Source organism: Mytilus edulis, chromosome 10 (assembly GCF_963676685.1).
Source record: "Mytilus edulis chromosome 10, xbMytEdul2.2, whole genome shotgun sequence".
Classification (NCBI taxonomy): Eukaryota; Metazoa; Mollusca; class Bivalvia; order Mytilida; family Mytilidae; genus Mytilus; species Mytilus edulis.
The window spans coordinates 41,981,424-42,004,684 of record NC_092353.1 but is presented as its reverse complement, the minus strand read 5'-3'; the positions used below and the strand labels follow the sequence as shown (position 1 = coordinate 42,004,684).

General features: G+C 31.6%; 2 long non-coding RNA genes across 3 annotated transcripts; both read right to left on the bottom strand.

Annotated features, from left to right (window-relative positions):
• Positions 1–1,930: 1,930 nt before the first annotated feature.
• Positions 1,931–22,826, bottom strand: LOC139491199 (uncharacterized). Of its 2 annotated transcripts, none has more exons than XR_011656482.1 (3): positions 22,730–22,826; positions 3,230–3,298; positions 1,931–2,178 (listed from the first exon to the last, which is right to left on the bottom strand). It is a non-coding gene; the product is annotated as an uncharacterized lncRNA (long non-coding RNA). The 2 variants fall into 2 exon arrangements; XR_011656481.1 differs by lacking the exon at positions 22,730–22,826 and adding an exon at positions 4,528–4,676.
• Positions 14,068–22,723, bottom strand: LOC139491200 (uncharacterized). Its single transcript, XR_011656483.1, has 2 exons — positions 21,931–22,723; positions 14,068–14,300 (listed from the first exon to the last, which is right to left on the bottom strand). It is a non-coding gene; the product is annotated as an uncharacterized lncRNA (long non-coding RNA).
• Positions 22,827–23,261: the final 435 nt, after the last annotated feature.

The following is a 23,261-nucleotide window of genomic DNA, read 5'->3' as shown; positions in this document are numbered from 1 at the left end:
AATATTTCGTGCTATACTTTTGGCGGTTTTGTATATTAAAGATATTGTCATTCGAGGTTCGCTTTTGGTGCAGTAAAGTTTCCCATCCTCCCACCCGACTTAATGTATTTTATTTGTGTTATTTTTTATTAATGGGAATAATAATGTGTGTAAGAACAGAATCTTTATTTGATTCATAAAATGTATTTTCGTACATAATGAAAATTGTTTTTATTTTTGTAGATTGGTTTTTGTGTTTGTTACCTGCAGCGGCCTAGGCAGACAGTAACACTGATGAACATTTTTTACGTTGCATTTGTCTTTAATAAAATTAAAGCTTTGCTGCACACTGTCAGGCGAGCTGATCCCATACAAAGGTGTTGAGTTTATTTTGTAAATAATTTATGTTCGCTTGAAGTTATGAATTAGAACATAAAAACTTTCCAACTCTCGTCTTCAAAACAGTTTTGCCTTTGCAAATCGTCATCTTCAATAACTTGTACTGATTGGTTTTATTGTCTATTATTTAAAAAAACAGCTAAACGCATACACCATTCCGCCATGTTATGATGTTTATGATCGGATACGATGCATTAACTGACTAAAACTGAAGTTACACAACTGATGTCACTAGTACAGATAAAACAGTAATCTTTTGGATAACAAATAGAGAAATTATATTGTAGATCATCGGCGGTTTTGAAACTGTGTACAAATTTGGACTTGAAATGAAAATTATCTCATTGACAATCATACCATATCTTCTTATATCTATGGACGTATATGTAAGTTATTTTATTCCAAAAAAGTACAAAACAACCTCTAATGATTATAACTCATTCAAATGACAACCACTGAATTACAGGCTCCTAACTTGGGACAGGCACATACATAAATAATGTGGCGGGTTAAACATATTAGATGGATCCCAACCCTCTACTTAACCTGGGACAGTGTTATAACAGTACAACATAAGTACGAAATGTAAAAATCTGTTGAAAAAGGCTTAACTCATCAGATGGACAAATATACAAGTGGACGTGACCGGGAACTTGTACATCCCGACAACAAAAAGACACTAGGAACAGATCTGAGAGTATTCGCAGTTATCTGAAAGCTAGTTCAAAGCCACTAACAACTAATAAAAAAATCATGCATCTCAGACTAAACATGGATTTTTTTAAGTTACTATGTTGATCCGATATCTTTCGTCGTATTTACTCCGTTATTGTCTGCAATACTTATCAATATCAATTTTATTTTTTTTCTTATTCCAGAATACTTATCTTACAGATTCCAGATACATGTACATGTCAGTGGAAAAAGTTGAAAAAGATAAAAAAAATAAAATTCTTGACATTTTTTGTTACAAATGATTTGCGTTGCCAAAACATATATTCATATGATAAATATGTTGATAAAACATAATCATATACATGTATTAAAAATGATGTTGAATTGTTAATGGGGAGACACTACAAACCCCATTTGAGGATTGTTTGTTATATATCTTATTTGTGTAATTAAGTTTAATTTTTCAAGGAACCCCTGTACATAATGTTACATTGTTGTCAATATAATACATTTTTGTCGAATGTCATGCAAGTGAGAGGTTCGCTTGTTATAAAACAAGGTTTAATCCACTGTTCTCTACATATGGAAATGTCTGTACTTAGTCAGGAATATAACAGTTGTTATTTATTCGTTTGATGTGATCGAAATTTTAATATTGCCATTTAATAAGGGACTTTTCGATTTGCATTTTCCTTTGAGTTCAGAATTTTTGTTTCCTTTATTTGTTCATGTTTTAGTTGCTGTTTTTTTTTTTGTAATGTCGCTTTTAACCTGCATTAAAAAAAATTGTTATGTAGGTTCTGATTTTTTTTACATTGCATGAACAGACCTGGTTTTTGTCTTGTTATATGATGATACTTATTCATTGACAAATACATTCTTTATAAATACAATTTTGTTTTTATTGATGTAGCGTCTGGATTATCATATATACTGATATCTAGCGTACCCAATAATAACAATAACAGGCTTTAGAATGGCACTCTCCTACGTCGTATCTTTGAATAGTAGCTCTACAACAAGTGTTACATCCAGATGTTGATAGTGGTAGTCCGCAGAATGATTGGCAATGGGGTACCTTCACACTGTGTGAAGGTTGTGCTTTCACTCCACTTTCTTCCAGAACTGAAAGGTATATTTGTAACGTCATTTGTCATAGGAAAAAGTCGATTTTATTTATAGCATTTTCTTTTTTCTTAATCTTTATAGTGGCAAAACCTTAATCAGTTCGTTGTTCATCTTATGTGGATTAAAAAACATTTTAACTTTTTTTTATTAATTTTTTTAGTCATTCATAAGTCAATACTTTGGATGTTGCAAGCTCGTTTTTCTTTAACATTAACATGCTTACAAGAAGATATTTGATTATTTTTATTTGAAAGTCTATACAGTGAATACCTGCTAAAGTACTTGTTGATACACCAAACGTATATGTATATTGAAGTTCATTGGTTGTCGCTTGTTGATGTGGTTCATACGTGCTAGTCGTGTTTTTATAAAGATTACACCGTTGGTGTTCATGTTTAAATGGTTTCACACTGTCTAGTGATTTAGGGGAGCCTTTATATATGTAGCTTGCTGTTGGGTGTGAGCCAAGTCTCCATGTTGAAGATTGAAAAAAAAATTGATCTGGATTGAGAGTTGTTTCGTTGGCACTCTTACCACATCTTCTGATATCTACGTTCTATATAAAACTTGTTTAGAATTTGAAATGCATGATTAATAAAAATACATCTTATTCATGGAAGTAGATTTAAACATGTTTAGATTAAATGATTTTATTAATAACAATATAAAAATGCATGCTCTATTGTTTTCAAATGTAAAACTATTTCTTCGTTGAATATATCCAATAATATAAACCTTGCAAAAGTGAATAATTAGAATTGTCAACCGTAAAAAAGAGTTTTTGTGCTTTAAAAATGCCTCATGTGTGCAACATATGAAGACTATTTCAGTAAAGTATCGGTTGCGCATATAAGGGCCGTTTGTCAAAATTTATGATATTTAGCGCTGTATAAATGGCTACTCCTCGAGACAACAAACTAACCTGTACTCGTTACCAAATACAACTGTACAGGAAAATGATACACGATTTATATGAAAAACCTTTAATAACACTATAAAATAATTTTCTGATAAATAATTTGTTTTATAACGAATTTTTTTTACTCACCACATGAAAAGATTAGAAGTAACGCAAAAGATCCTCCAACAAGTGATATGTTCCTCATTTTAAATCGTTCTGAAAATATTCAAATGATTGTACATGCATTTTATATGCATTATATTGATTTTGTATTTACATGTACATTGTATCGTATATCAAATTTATTCGTTATGTGTATGTTCACCTGTGGTAATATCACTTTTGATTGAGTTAAGCTATTTCAAGTGATATTTTATAGTGTCTCTTTCCATGTTTTGATGATACACTATTGTTGTAGATAAAGGTTCAGGTTTTGTACCATTAAAACGTTTAACTCCGCTGCATTTGTTTGCATCTGTCCTAAGTCAAGAATCCGATGTTTAGTAGCTGTCGTTTGGTGATGTGGTTAAGAAGTGTTTCTCGTTTCTCGTCTTGTTTATATAGATAAGACAGTTAATTTTACCGTTTGACTGGTTTTACACCTGTAATGTGTAGGGCCCTTTAAATCTTGTTGTTCATTGTGAGTGTAGGCTCCATGTTGAAGACCGTATTTTGAACTATAATGGTTTACTTTTATCATTATGACTTGGATTGAGAGTTGTCTTATTGACACTCATACCACATTTTCTTATATCTGTGTAAATACATGTTGTTTATTTTCATTTATTAAGTTCCTAAAGTTTTGCCATCAATACTGTTTTCCATAAACTATGGTTTTATTATTTGAGCTGCGTGGGTGGAAGTCGACCTTGTTTGAATAAATCTCAATTAATCTCTTGCAGGTTGAAACAAATCTATGCTCATATAAAAAAAAAAGATGTGGTATGATTGCCATTTGGACAACTCTCCATAAGACACCAAAATGTATAGTCAGCTATAAAAGGCCCAAAATGACAAGGTGAAACAATTCAAACTAGAAAACTAAAGGCCTAATTTCTGTATAAAAAATGAACGAAAAAACAAATATGTAACACTTAAAAAAAGACAACCACTGAAATACAGGCACCTAAATTGGCACAAAAATAAAGAATGTGACGGGCTTTAACATGTTAGCGGGATGCCAACCCTTCCCCTAACCTGGGACAGTGGTATATAACAGTACAACATAAGAACGAAAAAGGCTTAACTCATCAGATGGATAAACATTAATCTGTAACTGTTTGAAATTTAATTTGATAGAAGAACCCTTAGAAACAAACCAACATTTTTCTTGCATTTCGTTTTATCATTCCGTATATGTATATATAAGCTACCATAATTAAACTCTTGGTTAAAACTATATAAAATACAGTCTATAAAATACAAAATGATTAAACCGTACTTACCTTCGTTATATTTCTCTAATGAAGTTAGCATTAATGTACAAAGTATTTATTCATAATTTATAGTAGATCGTGTTTTTATATGACTAGAATTTGCGTCTTATAAATACATGTTCAGGATGTTTCATGACACTATGTTGTGATAAGACACAATGCATTTTGATAAATAGTGTCAAAATGTATCCTTCTATATGCATGAAGCTGTTTATAATTAAGCAAAAAAGCAGAAGTATGATGTAAAAGTATAAATCAAAAGTTTAACAAAAAATATTATATCTAATATTATCTTTCACTTTTCCAGTAATTGAAATTTAACAACTAAATGAATATTTTAGTTATAATTCTGCTTCGTTATCATTTTTAAAGGAGAAAATTAACATATCTTCAATTTTTGAAAAAAGTTACAAAAGACATTAAAGTACCTAGAATGATAGTTGTTTTTCCTGTCAGAACTTACAATTATCTTTCTAAATTATCTAAGTTTACAAAACTAACTTGGTAGCAAAATTATAGATAATAGATTTATTTTGAAATGTGATTTGCTTTATATACTTAAATGGTGTACTTCACAATTGAAACTGTAATTTCTTTTTAATCATGATATGCTTTTGTCATTATATGTAGCGTTGCCTATTTGTATATGTATCAATAGATAAAGGCATATAGAAAGAAACATTGTCAAAACATTTAACATCCTAGTCTGAATCATATAATCTCGTGCAATAATGACGTGCAAAAAAAATTCATCCTGAACATCAATTTCTCAGAAGGAAAATCCTGATTAGCTACAACCAATGGACGTTTTTAACGACCTTGACTGGCTATACAGCCCTTGCACGGTCGGTGATTAGCTACAGACATAATCTACTATAAATTAAAATTAAACAACTAAATGAACTAGTTCAGTATAAATTCTGCTGCATTTGAAATTTCAGAAAAAAACACACACAAGCTTTTAATCTCGAAACAGTGTCAGAATGGAGTCAGGTATGTAGAGTGATTATATTTTACTTTCAAAAACATTGAGTAGAGGATACTAAACTAAATCGAACTTACATTGAAAAAGGGAATCCTATATATTAAGATTTTGATAAATCAAAAAGACATATACAAAACAAAATAATACGTGCTGTCGAAAACAGGCGTATGCAATCAACCATCACACACACAGAAAAAGAAAAAAAATAGGAGCAAGCAAGCTTATATCTACAATCGATTAACAGCCCACGAGAAATGAAACTTGGATTACATTTAATACATAAAGATACTAATATTACAGATATACAATGTAGGTACCCTTGCTGGTTCTATATTGAAACTGGACGGTCATTACTTTTCCGAAATGTTGTTAACTTAAACAAAACTAACTTAGTAGATTGTTTTCTAAAACCAAATTATAGATCCTAGACTTAGTTCAAATTGTGTTCATCCACTTGCAATTGATTGGTAGACAATGGAAAATGAAAAAAATGAAGTTGTCATTACAATCTTGTCATAAGATACCTTCATATCAGTGTGGTCTTTTCTGTGTATAAACAAAAACTTACAAATTGAAGAAAACACTCACTACAAATCATTAAAAGTCTGAAATGGCCTATATCTGTACTCTACTGTACTGATTTTTACTCGACCAGTCTGAATTCGTCTGAGATTTACTTGATAATACTCGACTGTAGTCTGAACCATACTTAACAGTCTGAATGTGTACTTGACCAGTACTTAACCATTTTATACGAGTCTGAAACGTACTCGACCTAGTCTGAACCGTACTCGACCTAGTCTGAACCGTACTCGACATAGTTTGAACCATACTCGACCTAGTCTGAACCATACTCGACCAAGTCTTAACCAAACTAGACCTATTATTTGTATCTATCAACTGGATTTTATCAATTTAGGATTTTTTTTTAATAAAAATGAAATTTGAACAACAACTTGAAATTAAAAATGTATTCAATACAGTATTGAAATTAAAATTTCACAATAATCAATCATGATATAACTTCAACTCAATATTAATCAACACTTACATAATAACATGTATCAGCTTTTAAAATGTAAATAAAACAAGCTGATCAAATAATCTAAAAAAATGAATTGTGACTAACATTTTCAATATTATTCAAAATGTTATGAATATTTTGGAAGTATTTTATGGTAACTGGACTATTTTTACCATTCACTTAAGCCTGGTATCGATTTATGGTGTCAGTTGAGTTCAGGTAATAATACAGTGAATGTTTTTTTTATTAAGATATATATAAAGTCGTATATAAAACAACTTAAAAATGAGAGCTTTTAAATTGTTTTGTTTTATTAAACCAAGAATTTAATATAATCAAGATAATAGAATTTCCATAGCAATCCTTGATAACCTTTTTAAAAAAGGAAATGTATTCCAAAGTAACAGTTAAAAAAAACCCAATTAATTTAAGTATTTTTTTGTCAAATAAACATGCACTTTAATATGTTCTAATTACCTCAGTACATGTGTGTTTTACAGGTAAAAAGAAAGCCCTATTTTCTTAAATTCGTGTATAACGTATCTAGTACATACATGTATATTCGAAAGGCCTTGTTATTTAATTTAAACAGGATGTTGCAATTTTGAATCAATGTTATTTAGAATTTATTACCTCTTACCAGGTGTGATCTTATTTATGAGTTTGGTCCCATGCAGAGGTTATACTTTATATTTCACCACTAATCAGAAAAACAATTTTATTTATTTATTTAAATGTATCCCTTTTATATATATAATATTTTTTTTTATCCTAAATATAATATATATTTTTTATAAATTTTGTTGGCTGTTGTTGTATATGTCAGTTAAAAAGAAATTTATTTTAACAGTTAAAAAAGTAGAGGTTTTTTGGTCTAGTATGGTTCAGACTGGTCGAGTATTGTTCAGACCTTTGGTTAAGTATGGTTAAGACTAGAAAAATAGGTCGAGTACATGTCGAGAATGGGTTAAGACTGTTTCAGACTGGTCGAGTAATAGTTCAGACTATTTTCAACGGCAAAGATAAGGGTCAAGTACGATTCAGTACAGTCAAGTATTGTTCAGACTGGGGTCGAGTAATGTCAAGTAAAAGTCAGACAAATTCAGACTGGTCGAGTAAAAATCAGTACAGACGAGTAAAGATATAGGCCATTTCATACTATAATGGTTTGAAGTGACTGTCACAAGATTGAACATCCTGTTCTGCATCATAACATGATAATATCGTGTTGAAAAAAAGAAAAAGAAATTGTCCCGGAGACAAATTTCTCAGAAAGTTAAATCCTGATCATTAAAGAGAATAATCGTATTAATTCAGGCGCAGATCTTGGTAATATTTGATTGACTTGTCGAGGTAAACGTAACGAAAGGCAGTATGTATACTTTTTTTTTATTTATTTTTTGTGAACAATGGTTTATCAACGTTTTGAAAGGTTTTAGTTCTGATTTCAAAAAAGCTTGAATAACATCTTACGCTTCTTTGAATTGAAATATCAAAAATGTTATATCTGCGGCAAACCCGTAAGTAGCAGCTCTGTAAGATTAACATCTGTCGTAATATTTATTTCAACTGTCGCTTCCTTAAGAAAAATGAGTCTTCGATGCTTCTTTGAGCGCAATATGTATTGGACAATTTTGATATTCAGGTTCAAATCAACATACTAAATTTTTTTTACATTAATTGAAAATAAAAATAAAATTTACTAGTTTTTATTTAGCGATTTATTTAGGACGTTGCGTATTTTGCATTCCAACTTATAAAACCGAATATAGTTTCCGACTGTATGAAATATATCTGCCTTCGCATTGTCGGTGTACTGTGATTTCAATTTTGCAACACCAATAGTCATTTGTGAAAACTGTCATACACATACAATTTCACTTACAGGTAGCATTTAAATCTTGGGCTTTCTCAACGTGTAAATATAAACAGTCAATTCAAAACAATGTAACGATAGTGATGTTTTTCTGTAGTTGAACAACGGTTTGTTTGCTAATATATTTGCATCAATGTGTAAACATTGATAATTGCATACGGTGTTATACAGATTGAAAATGCTGTAACTTTACGTATGATAGAATAAACTATTGTTAGGATTTACAAGAACCAGGCCTAGTACACTCTGTGTTTTTGTAAGATGTATTTCCAAATGTATACCTCTAATGAGTTAAGCCTGTTTCGACTAATTTTTATAGTTTGTTTTTCTGTTGTACTGTTACACCACTGTCCCAGGTTAGGAGTGGGGTAAGAATCTAGCAAACATGTTTAACCCCGCCACATTCTGTATGTATGTGCCTGTTCTAAGTCAGGAGCCTGTAATTCAGTGGTTGTCGTTTGAAAATACTTTATTTGGCCTTTTGAACTTTTTGGGATTCAAGCATCACTAATGAGTCTTTTATACACGAAACTTGCGTCTGACGTAAATACAAAACTGCATCCTGGTATATGATGAGTTTATTTCCAACCACTGAGACGAAGCCAAAGCTGGTGTGATAGAATGAACTATTGTTTGGATTTATTAGTATCAGACCTCGTATACTGTATTTTTATTGGATGTATTTCTAAATGTATCCCTCTAATGAGTTGAGCCTTTTTCAACTAGTTTTTATGGTTTTTAGTATGTTGTACTGTTACACCACTGCCCCAGGTTGGAGGAGTGTTGGGATCCTGCTGACATGCTTAACCCTGTCATTTACTGTATGTTTGAGCCTGTAATTTAGTGGTTCTAAGGTCGTTCCTTTTCTTGTATGAATTGTTTTACATTTGTCATTTCCGGGTCTTTTATAGCTGACTATACGGTATGGGCTTTGCTCATTATTGAAGGCCGTTCTGTGACCTATATATTGGAGAGTTGTCTAATTGGCAAAAATACCACATCTTCTTTTTTTATAAAAAAACAAATTTAAAATAAATTTAACAGGAGACATACAATAATATCGCAATTGACGTTGCAGTATTTAGATTAAGACAGTTGCTAAAAAAAGGTCAACAAGACTTTGTGTTAGGAAAGGTGCAATCAACCATGTAGCATGTTGGTGTGTTAGATTAAGGCATGCATTTTCTCTTTTATTTTGTTTTAAAGAGAATGACAAAATACAGCGGACGGGTGTTTTTTGAGTAATTTATTCTTCAAGAACTTTCACTTGCCGTTCGGTATATTTTTTTAATCTTTCATTTTTCATGAAGTGGAAAAGCACTTTTGTCTACGTTTTTGGTTTCAATAGAAAAACAAATCACAACTTTTCGACGAAAAAAAACAACAACAAAAACAAAACACTTTAAAATTGGTTTGTTTTAACGAACGTCTTTATGTCGGAAATATAATTTAGACTATTCGCCTTACTCAGTTGAAAGATAAGAGTATTAGCACCTGTTCCGAGACGTGAACTATTTTCATGAAATTGTAATATAAAGTGCACTGAAGACCTAGCTGTAGATCCAGACATTTCAAAAGGGTATTCCAACTCAGGATAAAATGGTGAGGTCCGACCATTTGTCCCAATTCAAAAGCATTGATCGCCAAAAAAGGGTTGTTCCAACCATCAGAACAGCCCGGGATCTCTCACTGCGGCGTTGTTCATTTCAACACATAGTTTATACGCAAATATGTTTAATTAATTGATATGGATAAAAAATGCAAAAGTGTAGCAGGCGAGAAGAATTTATCAAAAAGATCACAATCTATTTAAGTCATCGAGGCGACAGTTGGGGATACAAAGTTGCAATCGGGCATAACAAAAAACGACACCAACATTGCTATTTCAAATGTACTGCACTGCTACGAGTGTAATAGTTAGTTTATGTCCCTTGCTCATCGAATTTCCTAAAATTTTAATTTTCAAAGTCACAGTTTGTAGAGTATCATTTGAACAATATCTATGGTGGTTTTCGTATACTTACCATTACATAATAAGAATCCTGTTTCGCGCGAAAAGTATACAGCTCCTGCTGATAATATATTTGAGCATACAACTATCTACACCTTCAACGTTTTCGGTCATTATAAATCCGTGTCTTCAAATATTTGGCTTAGAGCGGTCCTGATGGTCAATTCGTCAATTCGTAAAAGCGCTTCGGAAACCTGCAATTTTAACCAGAAATCTTATTTTGTATTTTGAGATGACCCCTTGTTTTTGTCACCTGTAATCGTAAGTTTAATGTCTTATCCAAGGTATAGACCTAGTTTCCGCAAATATCAAATAACATCAATGCATTCCGTTTAGTAGGTTTGTTTTGTTTTCCATATTGATTCTTCGCCTTTTTATAGCACAATACATTACAGAATAATTTTGCCAACATTAATTGCATTTTTACATAAAATGATAATACCTATTAAAATGTTGATTTGGATTGTACAATTGTTCGATGGCGTTCCAAGATATTTGTCATTTTAGTTAGAAAAATATCGTTACAAAGTCAAAACATGAATGTAATCCCTCGTCAAATGCATTTGTCGTTGAAACCAACCACGCATGTTCTTTTACATTGCATTTACAACGCGTTCATTTCAAACCAGTGTACTTTGACATTTTGTACAACAAATATGCTGTAAATGAAATCCTTTATAATTGTGCCACTGTAAGCACATCTAGGACTTTGATATATAATAGGGGTTGCTCTCATTTGACTTTTCTAGTTTTGCGAATAATTTTATGACTTGTAGCAATCATTGTACATATGTACCTTTCAAGTGTATTTATATATTTTATTGTTTGTCTTGTCGAGTTAATGTGAAGGACTTATCAGTTGTTGTTATTATGTGGTACTGAGATGAAAGGTTATTGGCACTGAAGCATGCCATAGATCGTCATAGAAATAAAGAAATGACATGCAAAAACTATTTTTTTATTGTCAACAACTGGCCATTATGGTAATCGGATTTTAAAGTTAAGTGATCTCGAAACATATGAAATTTTATATTTTATGGAATTAGAATTAGCCAACAAAATTCTACAAAATTGCGTTTGGTGCTGGTTATTTCTTTTAAAACTCCAGACCTAAAAGGGTTTGATAAACTAAAGAAAGATTTAATAGGATCTATGAGAAACAAATTTAAAAAAGAATTGGTAATAGACAATTTAGTTGACTTAGAAATTTTTGGTGAAGAGTCTCTTGAACTCAAGGTAGAAATGCTTTCAAATTAAAACAGCTTGAATAAGAAAACGAACTTGAATCAAAACAGTTAGAAAGGAAAATTAATTTAAATTTAAACAATTGGACAATGAAGAAGAAGATAGACAGACGAAAAGACAAAAAGATCGGACATAATTTTGGCAGTTAAGAAGACATTTATTTCTATTTGTGTAATGCTTCTTGTATACTTGTAAATATTGTTAAATTTTAATTTTGTTTTAAATGTTGTTGGCTACACTTTAAAAATGATTTCTAGCCGTAACAGAAATTGGGGGCTCGTCCTAATCTCCCTGTTGCGGGTGTTTCATTATTGATAGGAGATAATCTAGCTAGGAACAAAGTGGTTGCTAAACCAATTGTTATCACTGAACCGGTGGTGGATGTGAAATCACCTGAAGATAATGCTGAACTGTATCGAACTTGTGTTATGACTAGGGCGATTGCCAGCAAACAACAAAATGAGGATTTACAAGAAGACCAGTTTTATTACATGGACCTTTCTGACTGACATTGAACGTCCCGGTAGCTCAGAAAAGACATAGTAAGACCACCATATATTAACACGAATATAATTATGCTATGGCCAGAGGTGAAAAGCCATTCATTAGACCAAAAGACATTTGTTGAAGAACAAAAGACAGACATTGGGGTTCTTAAACTGCGCTAGAGTGCACAACCACAGGAGGAAGCAGACAAAGTGACCGAATGCTATCACAATCAAGACGGCATTTTAATGTGGAAGTGGAGGCCCCCCGATGATATATATCGCAGAGGAGGAATAGAGAGTGATATACTAAGTGGTAGTGCCTAACGTCTATAGGCAAGACATTATTGGTTTTGCCCACGACACACCCTTGGTCGGATATTTAGGTATAATGAAGACTTGCCTTAATATCTTGCAACATTTCTACTGGCCCAGACTTAGAAATAATGTCACAAAATACTGCAAATTCCAGCTTTTGAAGAACCTTTCATCAGAGTACTAATTGACCGCGTTGAACCTTAACAAAAGACCAAGACAGAAAATGTGAATCTATTTAGAACCTTGTGTACATCCACGCTTTCCTAAGGCTATTCCGTAAAGGAATATCAAGACACCAACTATTGTCAAAGCTTTTATCAAATGTTTCACAGATGTGGTATGCGTGTTAATAAGACAACCCTACATCCAAGCCACCATTTGTAAAAATAAGCCATAAACAATTAGATCAAGTTTGTGCTTATATTATTTCACCAACGAATGAATACATGAGAGTTTCACTCTCAAAACGCGATTGAACAATGAATTCCTTTAAATCTAGTTGTTTCCTATTAGGCTGTAGAACACATTGACCTTCAACTTAATGTGATATTGAATGTTTCAGCGGCGAAGAAATTTTAATAGCGGCCACAAATATTAAAATTGAAATATTACCAATTATAATGATATAAACCAAACGCATCTGATTCTGGGGAGGGCGTTATGATAACTATTTTAGAGTCTTGTGGTGTGTATTATTTTAAAATTAGTTTTCATTTTGTGGTATTGTTTTGTCATCATTTTTCGTGCCTTTTCTTTCTTCATTTCCTTTATATTGTTTTCGTCTTTGTAACCATTTTTTTAAATGGTTCTTGTTAGAAAATGTTTTTAAGAGCACTTACATTTTAATCTACCTAATTTCCTGATGAGAGTAAAAAGCACTTTAGATGCTCAATATTTATAAAGGGTTAATTTTCTATTTGTATTTTTCTTGTAGGCATAGGTTTCTTATGCAACACATCATTTTTTGAAAATTATATACATTTTGACCTTTGTATCAAAATTCAACTGAAATATGAGATAACAGTAATGAGACACTCGTATTATTTTACCTAAAGGTGTCATCAGCATTTCGTGAACCGATACGAAATATGTCTAAACAGATTGTATGTATGTTCAAATTCTTGACTATGTTTAGTTTACTTTTATGGACAATACGTTTTTCATGTGAGGATTGTGTGATGTTCATTGTTTGATATAAAATCGTATGTGTGTAATAGATATATAATGATTCAAGAAATCGCTGCACTTTGAATTGTATTGTTGTCACTATAATATAATGTTATGCGACTGTCATACAAGTGAGAGGTTTAATCCACCGTTCTCTACATAAGAAAATGTTTCTACTAAGTCAGGAATATGACAGTTGTTTTTCCATTCGTTTAATGTGTTCGAAATTTCAATGTTGTCATTTAAGAGGGACTATTCGACTTGAACTTTCTTTGGAGTTTAGTATTTTTGTTTCCTTGACTTACATTTGTAACTGTTACTGTTGTTTTAAAATGTTGCTTTGTATCTGAATTAAAATGTTATGTAGGATCTGATGAATAAAATAGACCTGGTACTGGCCTTTTGTTATATGATGTTACCAATTCATTGACAAATACATTCTTATGAAAAACATTGATTTTTTATTGATGTCATGATATTATATATACTGATATCTAGGGTAGCCAAACCCAACAATGACAGGCATTAGAATGACACTCGCCGATGTCGTATCCTGGAACAGTACTTCTACAGCAAGTGCCACATTGATAGTGGTAGTCGGCAGAATAATTGACAATGGGGTACCTTTACACTGTGTCGGGGTTGTGCTTGCACTCCATGTTCTTCCAGAACTGTAATGTATATTTTAAACATCATTTGCTTCTGATTTTTTTTTATTTGTGTATTTTTTCTCTATCTTTATGGTGGCAAAACCTTAATCTGTTCACTGTTCATCTAATATGGACGAAAAAAACATTTTAACATTTTATTTGGTTTGTTTAGTCATTCAGAAGTCAATAATATAATGAACGGTGGAATATATTTAAAGCTCGTTCTTTTTTATCATTTTAACATGCTGACAAGAATATATTTGATTATTATCATTTAAAAGACAATACCATGAATGGCAACAATATTAGTTTTTGATACATTCATTGTATGTGTATATTGATGTTCAATGGTTGTCGTTTGTTGATGTGGTTCATAAGTGTTGGTCTGTTTTTTACATATATTATACGTTGGTTTTCTTGTTTGAAAACTAGTCATTTTTCTGGCCCTTTATAGCTTACTGTTCGGTGTGAGGTAAGGCTCCGGTTTGCAGACAGTTCTTTGACCTATAATGGTTTACTTTAACAAATTTTGACTCATTTATAGGGACTCCAACGTCACGACGTTATGCATTGGAACAGCCGTTTTTACGAGCTGACACTTGACTTTCATGTCTTAATTTCTATCTGATTGTGTGCTTAAATAAAATAAAAATTACAGCCTTAAATTTGTTATTCCCTACTGTTCTATTTTGTGTCCATTTGCTGATTTATTCTGTTTAATTATTGTGAACGTCGTCGCTAAACTCTAGCGTTCGTGATGCTGCACTTCCCGTGGAAGTGCAACGGTACCGAAATAATTTAGTACACGCGTGATCGCAATGAAAAGAAACGGTGAGCCAATCAAATTACGACTTTAAAATAACAACCAATGAACGGCGGATCTTCCCCTGGTTCTAAAAATATAATTTTCTTTCCAACCAGGGTTCAAGAAGGAACCGGAAAAATAATTTTCCTGATAACAACTTTGAAAAAAATATGTAAACAGTAAGTTAAAAATTTGAAAATCCAATCTGCATAAACTTTCAATGTTTTTTGTTGTTCCGGTAAAGTTTAAAGAAGAAATACCGCCTGGCTCACTGTTTTTTTGTCCAACAAGTTGATTGACCTCGTTGTCTATTTTTATCAAACAGCGTAATGGCGGCCCAAATCAACAACGTCATTCAGTGAATGTGATAGCGATTCTTTACGTTGATACATCTCGGTATTACGTTATATTTCCAGTACACTGATTTTCCAGACTTCTGATTCTTATTCAAAACTTGTTCATAGGTAATTTAATTTTTAGTAATATGTAAGTATAACATATTCTTTTGGAAGTAACGTGACCTTTGACTTTGTTTATCTCAACTTCACAGGTAATTACGGAAAATCTGAGATATTTATAGAAACGCAATGCAATGTAAAGTAAAGTAAAGTGATTGTGAAATCAATTCGGGATTACATTTTCTCATATTACCAAATAATTTAAAGGATTCATGAGATAAAAATAAAGAGCATCACCTTTAGTTGTAACAGTTGAGTGCCAGAATGATTTCATCTTCTTTACTTCGTTATTCAATATTGATTGTCCATTTTTTATGTAGGTCAAAATAAAAAAATATATATGTGTCCTTTGGGGTTTACTTGTTTATTTTTTTTTTCTTTTCTATTTTATATGACCACCCTAAATATTAATTGAAGTGGCTACTATAATGGGAGGGGGTAGCATAGGGTACCTAATATTACTTGCTTCAACATTGAAACACTTGACACATATATTTATTTTATTAAGCCTAATATTTATTGATCTTTATTTATGCATTTATAAGTTGACATATATGTATTTTATCTAATTTAATATTTCAGTGGCTGGTTATTTGAAGTTTGTTCAGTTGTTATATCAGGGAAGTATATTTTTATATCTAATTTTTTATATGATTTTTTTAAATTTTTTATGTGATTACAGAGATATGTAGAAGATATAAATTACACTAATAATAAAGTTTTAACATGAGAATAACAATACTACATGTATGTGAATAAAGTAAAGGTTTTCAGTTTCATTAATATATGTAAAAATGTAAAAGCATACTCTGAACTACTACAGTACACAATTTTATTTAGGGGCCAGATACAGCCCCCTCTGGATTCAGGATTTTCTCACTGCGTTGAAGATTTATTGGCGGCCTTCTTTTATTGTCTGTTATTTAGCTGAGTTGTCCATTTTGGCACATGCTCAATTTCCATTCTAAATGTTATAACTTAATTTGCTCCAACAAATTTTAATTTCTAGTTAATTTAGTTTAATGTACATGTATGTGTGAGGAAAAAAAAGATAAACAATTTGGGGTATTATTTTTTTTTTATATTCCGACTTCCAAGCCAATTTATCCTTTAAATGAGTTGACCGAAATTCATATCAACACAACTATCCCAAATTAAAGTTTGACAATGTAGTACTTTGTGTGTTTTTTTTTTTAGTGGACGATAGGGAGTCAGCAGTTCTCCATATACTTGACAACTTACACTGTGATTCGCCTTTACCAGCTCTTGATGTAACATACCATACATACAGTTTACTCGTTGATGGACTTGTAGCTAAGGGGGAAAATGTCCAACAAAATTTGCCGTTTATACTAAACAAAATTGATGATACTTTAATTATCCCAAAAAAAATTAGCAACCTAACTAGGAAAGTGAAAAAATATTTAGAAAGTGGTGGTGATAAATTAGCAACCCTCAAAGATTTGCAGAAGGATCCTGGTCTGGAATTGCCCTTGATATTCCCAAAATATGGCATTACTACTGAATGTCTTGTGGATAAAAATATATTGCCGATTGATCATCCACTTTCATTGTCTGTGCAAGATGTCCTCTTCTTGAGGAGATTATTGCATTACAAGAACCTGCCATGGACACATGCAGAATACTGGGTGAATACCCTTTTACACACATCTGTTTCCGTCAAATCTGTTCGTCTCCAATGGAACAACATTCACCAGAAGTTCCATCATTATAGAACAAGTGGTTCTCCAGGTGCTGGTGATGATCTGTCCACTTTTATGAGTGACCAGTACCATCACCCAACTACTCATGGTAAATCAACAAAACCAAATTTGAAAACAGTGGTAATTTCTCAACAGCAGAAAATGAGAAAAATGAGAGTAGAGCTTGTTCAAACTTATGCCTCCCTAATAAACGCTACTGATGAAGTGGAGCAGCTGACATTGACCAATGCAACCTTAGAGGGCCAGATGGGAGACTATCAGAAACTGAAAAATGAAATTAGATATAAATGTAAGTGTAATGCTATTAATGATTTAAAGAGAGAAATTGCCTCTTTAAACCCAAGAAATGTCAACAAAAGGTTTAAAAGGTGTAAAAAGCAAATTCAAAATTTACAAAATCAGGTTAAAACTCAAGGTGAAATTTTGAATGACAGAATTACAATTATGTTAAATGAAAATAATGAGTTGGAAAAGGAGTTGGGAGATTTAAGGGGTAAAATTTGTCATTCAAAAACAAAATACACACAAGCATTGAAAATGAAAAGCTATTTTAAAGGTAAGTATAAGTCAGTGAATAAAAAAGCAGAGGAGTCAAAAACTGACAGTAAAAAACATGAAAAAGAAATTAATATTTTACAGAAACAGGTTGAAAGTTTACAAGCAATGGCAGATGATAATAAAACAGAAAAATTAGAAATGTTTAGCGGGGGGAGGTACAAAAATGAAATTAGGCAAGTTTATATGGATCTAGTGGGCAATGGTGTAGCCATTGAAAGGTGTGAAGGTATTGTGCGATCTGTCCTTAATAATCTGTTAAATATAGAAGTTGACAGACTACCAAAAAAAAGTTTAGCCTCAATTATGGCTATTGAAGCACATGTTCTATCCCAGGCACAAGCAGCTGAAGCTATGCTTAATCATACAAACAACTGCTTACACCTTGACGGTACAAAAAAAAAGATTCACTGAGTATGCTGGCTTTCAAATTTCTACAGAGGAAGGCTCATACTCTTTAAGTCACCAGGTTATGCCATCAGGTGATGCAGATAGCTATATACAGGCCACAAAAGAAACTTTTTCAGAACTAGCAGAATCCTTTTCTGAAAATATTGAAGAAAAGCAAAAAAATGAAGCAAAGCTTTTGCTAAGTGTTAAAAACATTATGACAGACCGTCATATTGTGAATAAAAGTTATAAAAAGTTACTTGAGGCTGAAAAACGTGCTGTTATTGATGAAAATATTACAGAACAAGAAAGGGAATCTGCTGCTTCAGTCAATGGTCTCTTTTGTGGCTTGCATGTCCTGCCTAATATGGCCTCTGCAGCATTGAAAGGGTTACAGAAATTTGAAACAGAGAACAACATAACATCTAACAGTATATTTGAAAACAATTCAATTGCAAACAACATGATTTATGAAATCTGTAAGGCCTTTATATCAATGTCTGGATGCCAAAAGTCAGGTGATGCTCTAGATTTTAATGATTACCTTGCATCTATCAATGAAAAGAATTACCTGGTGACCTTTTTACATAACCGATTCAATATTTTATTTGTTGATGGTGGCACAGTTTTTTACCATAGAGGGCACATCAATAATTATCTCACCTCTGGGAGATGTATCAAGACAAACAAACTGATCAGTTCAATTTCAACTAGAATTGAAACTGAAACACTACTGTCAGAGTGCAGAGCTCTTGGCATCATTGGAAAGCTCATTTGTGGTCCTTTATGGAGAATTTTAGAAGATGACAAAATTAGTTTTTTTGAGATGAATGCTTATTGGCAAATTTTAATTGAAAAAATAGACGAGCTTTCCAATGATGCTAGTGAACTTCTAAAAGGTGACCAAATTTTTCATGTAGCTGGTGCTGACATCCTTAAAAAGGATGTAATATATGATTGTCTATTTGAAACTTATGACAAATTTGATGCCCTCACACTTCAGGCCTTACAGGCAATTTGCAGAGAAATCTGTCCAATGCTGAAACGTCAGTTGAAAGACCAGTTACCTGGTGGTGTATATTACATTCCTGAACAACATCTAATTGATAAATGTCAATCTGTTCCAAAAACAAACAGAATATCTGAAGCTGACTTCTCAGCATTGGACAGATTAGACAAGCAGGCACCTCAAAAAAGCACAGTAGCAAAATCTGGTATAATTAATTACTCTAATAACAAAACAAGCAACTTTTTAAAACAGTTGTCAAAAGAAAAAAGAGAGAAATATTTTGAAATTTCAAGAAAAGTTGCAGTCAGAAGAAGTAAAAACGAAAAAAGAAAAAAAACAGAACTTAGACAAAAAAGATTGGCTTTACAACACAAAAGGATAGAACAAAAACAAAGAAAAAAAGAACGCAAACAATTGTATAGCACCAAACTTGAGACACAAGCAAAAAAAGAAGGAATATGGGTAAGCGTTGAAGAAGCAGCTGCAAAAACCTCAGGTTTAACTAATACCAAGAAAAGACAACTGATCAGAAATCAAATCTTGTTTCACTCCAAAGTTATTAACTCTAAAATTACATCTAAAGGATTGATTAAGTTTCAAGACAAAAAAAAACAGTTGTGCACAGACCAACTATTTGACAACTTGAAAAAAATTATTCAAAGCAATTTCACTGAAAATATACCACCACAAGTAGTCACTTTGAATAATGCTACAGAAAATACAGTACATGTTAAGAAGGCAAATATAGCAAAAAAGAACAAAAAATCAAAGCGCACAAATGCTGACAAACAAAGTTCTGTAATAAACAATGAACTGGCATTTCAAGTAAATAAATATTATGCTGTGGCCTTCACTGATCGTTGGTACCCAGGCAGGTGTTCTGAATTGGTAGATAAAGATACTGCTTTTTTTGAATTTTTACACCCATCAGGCAAAAATTACAAGTGGCCTGCAAAGGTAGATAATGAGAGAGTACATGTAGCAGGTGTTCTTTGTGAAATAAACATTGAACCTATATCAAATGGAAGGCTATGGGTAGTACCAGAACAACAACTGGTTGATAAAATGTTTAATGAATAAAACCTGTATTTTGTTTATTATCTTTAATGATCCCTGAAATTGAATGTACATGTGTTGTTATCTTTTAAGATTTTAAATATAATGACATATAATTGCAATCAAATATTTATTTATTTATTAAATTGTTTATAGACTTTGTTTTTTGTGTTCATTTTGTTTAAAAAATATGTTGGATTTCCATGGATTTTGATTTACTCTATGCATATGCTTATCACAATGCAAGAAAGAAATTTGGACGTCATAATTTTAAAGAATAAGTTCAATATTTTTTTTTCATTTGGACTATTGAAAACTGCCACCAGCATCCATCTTGGATGACCATATTGCATTTTGTATCAGTGTATACATCAATACTGTTCTGAACTTTCCCAATAATTACATGGATATAAACTTTTCATAAAGAGTTGTGGAAAATGTATCAATTATTTTGGTGAAAAACCATTTTGTAGGCAAAAAAATTCATTTTGAGTGAAAACTGCCACCAGCAGCCATCTTGAACGGCCATATTGGATCTTGTATCATGATTTATATCAATGCTGTCCTAAAATTTCCTTATAATCACACATTTGTGCTGTTCCTGATGTTTTCTGGTAAATAAATCTTCAATTTTAGGAGAATTTTTTTTTTTCAGTACACATGATCATTTTGAGGAATAAAAATTGCCCTCGTCGGCCATTTTGGATGGCCATTTTGGATTTTTTTAGCCAGAGAATGATTCCAAGATTTTTTAATTTTGTTTAATTCTATACATATATGTACTTCAACAAATTTCATGGATATTGGTTTTGTGGTTTGTTTTTAAATTAGGTTTGAAAAGTGGGTTTTGTTCAATTTTTGACAAATTTCTTCGGTGCCACTGCAAAAATGACTAAGTCCACACTCTGTCACGCCCACTTTGCCACTTATGTTCAACTAAGTTGTACATGCAAAAGTATGATTTTTACACAAGTCTTCATAAAGTCAGTGAGTTGATGCAAGAAAACAACTATATATAGTCATATTTGAATACTAAAGTGGTAAGTAGCCATACATAATTACATTTCCTGACCAATTGGACGCAAAATTTTGTAAAATTTTCACATTTTCCAAAATAATAGCCAAAATCTGCAACTTAAAACTTGCGTAACTTTTTTATTTTTTGATCAATTTTCAAACTGTTTTTTTTGTTTTGTTCATGATTACAAGAGCTATCTAATTCAGTTATCATATGTGGTATGGCACACATACATAAATTTCTCCTGGAGTCCCTATCATTTACACTCATACCACATCTTCTTATATCTATACAAAAATTCTTCTGAAAAAAAATGATTTATAAAACTACATGTTATTCATGAACGTTAATGTATGACAACATGAAAGTGTTTTTCTATCTTTTTTCAAATGTAAAACTACTTAATACAATTAAGGACCTTGCAAATCCAGAACTGTCTACTGTACAAAATAGTTTTAGTGACTTAAAAAGCCTTATGTGTACTACATATGAATACTCTTTCTGTAAGTATTGGTTGCCCTTTAAAGGTCGTTTGTCAAAGTTTATGATATTTAACGGTGAATAAATGGATAATTCATTGCACATTATTAACTTTTACGGTACTTCGACATTTCTTGTAATAAAATGATAACTAACCTAAATAGTTCATTACAAATTTGTATGCGTCTTTTTACAGTCGCGTTTATCATCTGTCAGCTGTTGGTACAAGCAGTTATTTTAAGTCATTGGTTAAAGAAGGTGTCATAGAATGGTCGTCATATTAATCCTATAAGAAGTTCTTGTACAGCCGTAGTTGGTCTCGATCAGCTTTGTAAGTTATCGGCTACGCATCAAGCCAATATTCTAGCCTCGACCCAATATTCAATACGACTGTACTGATATATGATACAAGATTAAAATGCAAATAAACAAATTTAATTCCACTATTGAATAATTTTCTGGTAAATAATTTGTTTTATAACGATTGTGTTTACTCACCACATGCAAAGATCAAAAGTAACACAAAAGACCCCCCAACAATTGATAAGTGTCTCATTTTTAATCGTCCTGAAAATATTATAATGATTGTACAAGCATTATATTAGCGTGACTTGATGAACGTATTTTTGTTGAAGATTTTAATGTTTCACTATTAAATATCAAATTTCTAAGTTTTGCCATCAAAGTTGTTTCCAATGAACTATAAACATTATATGAGCTTCCTCGGAAAGAAATCGACCTTGTGAATATCAAATTGTCTGATTTCTGGTTGGAAAAAACTATGCTTAGTATAGGTCTGTAACTGTTTGAAGTTAAGTTGATACAAGAATCCTATAAAACAGACTAACATTTATCTGATATTTTGTTTTATTATTCCATATATATATAGAAGCTACCAGAATCAAATTCTTGGTTTAAAAAATATATAAATACAAAATGATTAAATCGTACTTACCTTCGTTATATTTCTCTAATAAAGTCTGCATTAATGTACAAAGTATTTATTAATAATTTATAGTAGATCGTGTTCTTATATAACTAAGATTTTGCGTCTTATAAATACATATTCAAGATAAATCTGTATTGTTTATGTTTTCTGACACATCGTCCTGATAAGAGACAATGCAGTATGATAAATAGTGTCAAAATGTATCCTTCTATATGCATGTAGCTGTTTATAATTAAGCAAAATAAAAGCAGAAGTATAATGTAAAAGTATAAATCAAAAGTATGACCAAAAAAATTATATCTAATATTGTCTTTCACGTTTCTAGTAATTGAAATAAAACAACTAAATGTATTGAATATTTCTGTAAAAAAGTTGCTTCGTTAGCCTTTTTAATCATCAATATTTGAAACAGTGTCAAAAGATGGTAAAATATCTAGAATTATGTTGTTTTCGTTCCAGAAACAACGAGTAAAGGACATTTAACTTAAAATTACCTTTTTAAAATTAGTTACGTTTACAAAACTAACTCGGTATCAAA